At 61.2% G+C, this 6000-nt stretch overlaps 1 long non-coding RNA gene across 5 annotated transcripts in view; it reads left to right on the top strand.

The window, feature by feature from the left end:
* Window positions 1-1544: 1544 nt before the first annotated feature.
* Window positions 1545-6000, top strand: part of LOC139825934 (uncharacterized) — a 67094-nt gene continuing 62638 nt past the window's right edge. For 2 of the 5 annotated variants that reach the window (XR_011736086.1, XR_011736087.1), the window contains exons 1-2: window positions 1546-1945; window positions 2741-2800. This is a non-coding gene — a long non-coding RNA (uncharacterized lncRNA). Of the gene's footprint in view, window positions 1946-2740; window positions 2801-2929; window positions 3660-6000 lie in introns of those variants that run through there. The other 3 variants (XR_011736088.1, XR_011736089.1, XR_011736085.1) reach the window with 3 other exon arrangements.

The following is a 6000-nucleotide window of genomic DNA, read 5'->3' as shown; positions in this document are numbered from 1 at the left end:
AGAGGGAGGGGTTTAGGACCCTGGGGGTTCCATAGAGACCCATAGAGCATCAAGGAGCCCCATAGGGACCCATAGAGCCCCAAAGAGCCCCATAGGGACCCACAGACACCCAAGGAGCCCCATAGAGACCCATTAAGACCCATAAGGACCCATAGGGACCCATAGGGACCCATAGAGCCCCATAGAGGCCCATAGGAAACCACAGAGCCCCATGGAACCCCATAGGGACCTATAGAGACCCATAGGACCCCATAGAGATCCAAGGAGCCCCATAGAGCTCCATAGGGACCCATAGAGACCCATAGGGACCCATAGAGAGGGAGGGTTTTAGGACCCCGGGGGTTCCTGCTGGGCTCAACTATGGCAAGAAAACCTTAACGAATAATTAACCGAATATTAATGAATGCAAAAGGCCAGGAACCAATGAGGAGTGAGCACTGAGCCCTGGGACAGCGGGGACAGCGGGGACAGGGACAGCGGGAATGTGACCCTGGGACCCATTGACCCCGTTGACTCCCATTGACCCCATTGATCCCCATTGACCCATTGACCCATTGATCCCCATTGACCCCCATTGACCCCATTGACCCCCATTGACCCCCATTGATCCCCATTGACCCCATTGACCCCATTGACCCATTGACCCATTGATCCCCATTGACCCCCATTGACCCCCATTGACCCCATTGACCCCATTGACCCCATTGACCCATTGACCCCATTGACTCCCATTGACCCCCATTGACCCATTGACCCCATTGACCCCATTGACCCATTGATCCCCATTGCCCCCCATTGATCCCCATTGACCCATTGACCCCATTGACCCATTGATCCCCATTGACCCCCATTGACCCCATTGACCCCATTGACCCATTGACCCCATTGACTCCCATTGACCCCCATTGACCCATTGACCCCATTGACCCCATTGACCCATTGATCCCCATTGCCCCCCATTGATCCCCATTGACCCATTGACCCCATTGACCCATTGATCCCCTTTGACCCCATTGACCCATTGACCCATTGATCCCCATTGACCCCATTGAGCCATTGAGTCATTGACTTCATTGACCCCCCATTGACCCCCATTGCCCCCCATTGACTCCCATTGACCCCATTGACCCATTGACTCCCATTGCCCCCCATTGACCCCATTGACTCCCATTGCCCCCCATTGCCCCCATTGCCCCCATTGTCCCATTTCAGGTAAAAGAGGACATAAACAAGAGAGAAAAAACAAAACACAACACATTTGGGCACTCCTGGGTCCTTTGGGGCACTCCTGGGTCCTTTGGGGCACTCCTGGGTCCCTCCTGAACTCCTGGGTCCTTTGGGGCACTCCTGGGTCCCTCCTGAACTCCTGGGTCCTTTGGGGTACTCCTGGGTCCCTTGGGGTACTCCTGGGTCCCTCCTGAACTCCCCATAGACCCCCATAATTTCCCCCTTAGGGACCCAGGAGTGCCCCATAGTGACCCATAAGTGACTCATGGAGCCCCCTAAGTGCGTTCGGGTCCCCTCGGGTCCCTTCGGGTGAGTTCGGGCCCCACTCGGGTCCCTTCGGGTCCCTTCGGGTGTGTTCGGGTCCCCTCGGGTCCCTTCGGGTGCGTTCGGGTCCCTTCGGGTGCGTTCGGGTCCCTTCGGGTGCGTTCGGGCCCCACTCGGGTCCCTTCGGGTGCGTTCGGGTCCCTTCGGCTGCCTTAGGGTCCCCTCGGGTGCGTTCGGGCCCCACTCGGGTCCCTTCGGGTGCGTTCGGGTCCCTTCGGGTGCGTTCGGGTCCCTTCGGCTCCCTTCGTGTATCTTCGGCTCCTCTCGGAGCCGCCTCTGCGCACGCCACGCATAGTGGGCGTGGCCACGCACCTCCCCGCCGCTTCCCATTGGCCACCTCCTGAGGAAGGGGGCGTGGCCTCGCTCGCAGCCGCCGCCGCGGCGGGAAACGATCGTGAGGCGGAAAAAGGGGGAGAAAGTGGGGGGGGGGGGGGGGGGGCGGGGAGGAAGAGGAGGGGCCGGGGGGGGAGCGGAACACGGGTTTTGGGGTAAAAAGGGGGGGATTTGGGAGTTTGGCGCCTTTTGGGGCACTTTCGGGTGGGTTCGGGTCCCTTCGGGGAGACTTCGGGCCCCTTCGGGTGGGTGCGGGTCCACTCGGGTGGGTTCGGGCTCCTTCGGGTGGGTTCGGGCCCCTTCGGGTGGGTTCGGGTCCACTCGGGTGGGTTCGGGTCCACTCGGGTGGGTTCGGGTCCCTTCGGGTGGGTTCGGGTCCACTCGGGTGGGTTCGGGTCCCTTCGGGTGCGTTCGGCTCCACTCGGACCCCTTCGGGTAGACTTCGGGTCCCTTCGGGTGCGTTCGGCCCCGGCCGGGACTCGGGCGCCGTTCGGCTCCGCTCGGGCGCCGTTCGGCTCCGCTCGGGCGCCGTTCGGCTCCGCTCGGGCGCCGCTCGGCTCCGCTCGGGCCCATTCGGCTCCGCTCGGGCGCCGTTCGGCTCCGCTCGGGCCCATTCGGCTCCGCTCGGGCCCATTCGGCTCCGCTCGGGCCCATTCGGCTCCGCTCGGCTCTTTCCGTCTCCGCTCGTTTTCCCGCGCTTTCCCTCAGAGCGCGAAACGAAGCGCGGGGACCCCCGGGGCCGCTTTTTTCGCGCTTTTCCCGAGGTGACAACAGCGGGGGCTTTGGGGACACAGCTCGGGGAGCCTCAGCGGGAGGGTTTTGGGTTGAAAAAGCGCTATTTTGGGTCAATTTTGAGGTGGTTTGTGGCCCTCCCGGCGGGGCAAGATGGCGGCTGCGGACATCGAGGGGCTGCTGGGTGAGTAATGAGGGGGAATTAGGGGTGATTATCGCGAATTAGGGGGTAATTAGGGGGCAGCGGGGATATGGGGGGGTGGGGGGGGTGTTAATTAGCGCTGCTGAGGGTGTTAATTGTTAATGAATGCAGAGGAGGAGCCGTTGCAGGAGCTGCACCCCGGGCTGGCCCCGCTGAGGGGGATTGGGGGGGTGGGAGCGGAGCTGGAGAGGGAGGTGAGACAGGTAAGGGGGCATTGGGGACAATGGGGACAGAGAGAGAGAGTGTGTGCGGATCAGCAGTGATCACCCCAAACCTGCCCCGCAGACACGGCACCCAAAATCCTGCACCCCAAAATACTCTTCCCAAACCTGCACCCCAGATCCTGACCCCAAGCCCTGCACCAAAACCCTGCCCCTCAATCCTGCATCCCCAAATCCTCCACCCCCGATCCTGTCTTCCCAAACCCTGCACCCCAGATCCTGCACCCCCAAATTCGGCCCTACCAAACTCTGCACCCCTAAACCCTACAACTGAAACCTTGCACCCCCTAATCCTGCCCTCCCTACCTTCCTGAACCCCGAAACCTGCACCCCAAACCCTGCATTCCCAAATCTTTCCGTCCTATACCCTCCACCCCTAAACCTGCCCCCAAACCCTGCACCCCAAAGAATTCCCTCCCAAACCTTGCACCTCCAAATCCTGCACCTCAAAGGCCTGGCAACCCAAACCCTTCAACCCCATCCCTGCAACACCAAATCCTGTACCCCAAACCCAGCACCCCAGAATCCTGCACCCCAAATCCTGCCTGCCAAACCTTTCACTGCAAACCCCTGCACCCCAAGATTGTGCTGCCCTAAACACTGAACCCCCAAATCCTGCAGACCCGGATCCTTGCCTCCCAAGACTCTGCACCCCCAAATCCTGCACCCAAATCTCTCACCCCCACCACCCTGCACTCCCAACCCCTGCACCCCAAAACTCCACACCTCCAAATCCTGAACCCTGAAACCCCGCACCCCCAAATCCTGTGCCCCAGTCCTGTGAACCCCACACTCTGCAACCTTAAATTTCCCCCCAAGCCCCTGCACCCCAAACGCTGCACTCTTAGACCTGACTTCTAAACCCCAAGGGCCCATTGTGACATCCCAGAACCTCCTATTGTCCCCAGGGCCCATTGTGACATCCTGGGGACCCCCATTGTCCCCAGGGCCCATTGTGACATTCAGGGGACTCCTCTTTGTCCCCAGGGCCCATTGTGACATCCTGGGGACCGCCCCTTGTCACTGGGGCCCATTGTGACGTCCCAGGACCCCCCGTTGTCCCCAGGGTTCATTGTGACGTCTTAGGACCCCCCATTGTCCCCAGGGCCCATTTTGACATCCTGGGGACCCCTCTTTGTCCCCAGGGCCCATTGTGACATCCTGGGGACCTCCCCTTGTCACTGGGGCCCATTGTGACATCCCAGGATCCCTCCTTGTCCCCAGGGCCCATTGTGACGTCTTAGGACCCCCCATTGTCCCCAGGGCCCATTGTGACATTCAGGGCACCCCCTTGTCCCCAGGGCCCATTGTGACATCCTGGGGATCCCTCCTTGTCCCCAGGGCCCATTGTGACGTCCCAGGACCCCCCATTGTCTTCAGGACCCATTGTGACATTCAGGGCACCCCCTTTGTCACTGGGGCCCATTGTGACATCCCAGGACCCCACATTGTCCTCAGGGCCCATTGTGACATCCTGGGGACCCCACTTGTCCCCAGGACTCATTGTGACACTATGGGCACCCCGCCTTGTTCCCAGGGCCCATTGTGAAACCGTGGGTACCACCCTTGTCCCCAGAGCCCATTGTGACATCCAGGGGACCCCCTTTGTCCCCAGGGCCCATTGTGACATCGCAGGACCCCCACTGGTCCCCAGGGCCCATTGTGACATCCTGCGGACCCCTTTTGTCCCCACGGCCCATTGTGGCACCATGGGGACCCCCTTTGTCACTGGGGCCCATTGTGACATCCCAGGACCCCACTTTGTCCCCAGGGCTTATTGTGACACCATGGGGACCTCCCTTGTCCCCAGGGCCCATTGTGACATCCCCTGACCCCCCTTTGTCCCCAGCGCTATTGTGAAATCCTGGGGACCCCCTTTGTGCCCAGGGCCCATTGTGGCACCATGGGGAACGCCTTTGTCACTGGGGGCCATTGTGACATCCCAGGATTCCACTTTGTCCCCAGGGCTCGTTCTGACACCTTGGGGACTCCCATTGTCCCCAGGGCCCATTGTGACATCCTGGGGATCCCCCTTTGTCCCCAGGGTCCATTGTGACATCCTGGGCAACCCCATTGTCCCCAGGGCCCATTGTGACATCTGGGGGACCCCCTTGTCCCCAGGACCCATCGTGACACCGTGGGGCCCTCCTTGTCACTTGGGCCCATTGTGACACCATGGGGACGCCCCCTTTGTCCCCAGTACCCATTGTGACATCCTGCTACCCCCCTTTGTCCCCAGGGCCCATTTTGACATTCAGGGGACCCACCATTGTCCCCAGGGCCCATTGTGACGTCCCAGGACCCCCCATTGTCCCCAGGGCCCATTGTGACATCTGGGGGACCCCCTTGTCCCCAGGACCCATCGTGGCACCGTGGGGACCCTCCTTGTCACTTGGGCCCATTGTGACACCATGGGGACTCCCCCTTTGTCCCCAGTGCCCATTGTGACATCCTGCGGACCCCCCCTTTGTCCCCAGGGCCCATTTTGACATTCAGGACACCCACCATTGTCCCCAGGGCCCATTGTGACCTTCAAGGGACCCCCATTGTTCCTAGGGCCCATTGTGACGTCCTGGGGACCCCCTCTGTTCCCAGGGCTCATTGTGACTTTCAGGGGACCCCCCCCTTGTCCCCAGGGCTGATTGTGACGTCCTAGGGCCCCTCTGTGTCCCCAGGGCCCATTGTGACACTTTAGAGACCCCTCTTTGTCCCCAGGGCCCATTGTGACATCCTGGGGACCCCCCCTTGTCCCCAGGGCCCATTGTGACATCCTCGGCACCCCCTTGTCCCCAGGGCCCATTGTGACATTCAGGGGACCCCTCTTTGTCCCCAGGGCCCATTGTGACATCCTGGGGACCCCCTCTTGTCCCCAGGGCCCATTGTGATGTCCCAGGACCCCCCATTGTCCCCAGGGCCCATTGTGACATCCTGGGGATCCCTCCTTGTCCCCAGGGCCCATTG

This window comes from Patagioenas fasciata, chromosome 31 (genome assembly GCF_037038585.1).
Source record: "Patagioenas fasciata isolate bPatFas1 chromosome 31, bPatFas1.hap1, whole genome shotgun sequence".
NCBI lineage: Eukaryota > Metazoa > Chordata > Aves > Columbiformes > Columbidae > Patagioenas > Patagioenas fasciata.
Note: the sequence above shows the minus strand (reverse complement) of the source record. Positions and strands in the feature narration are given on the sequence as shown.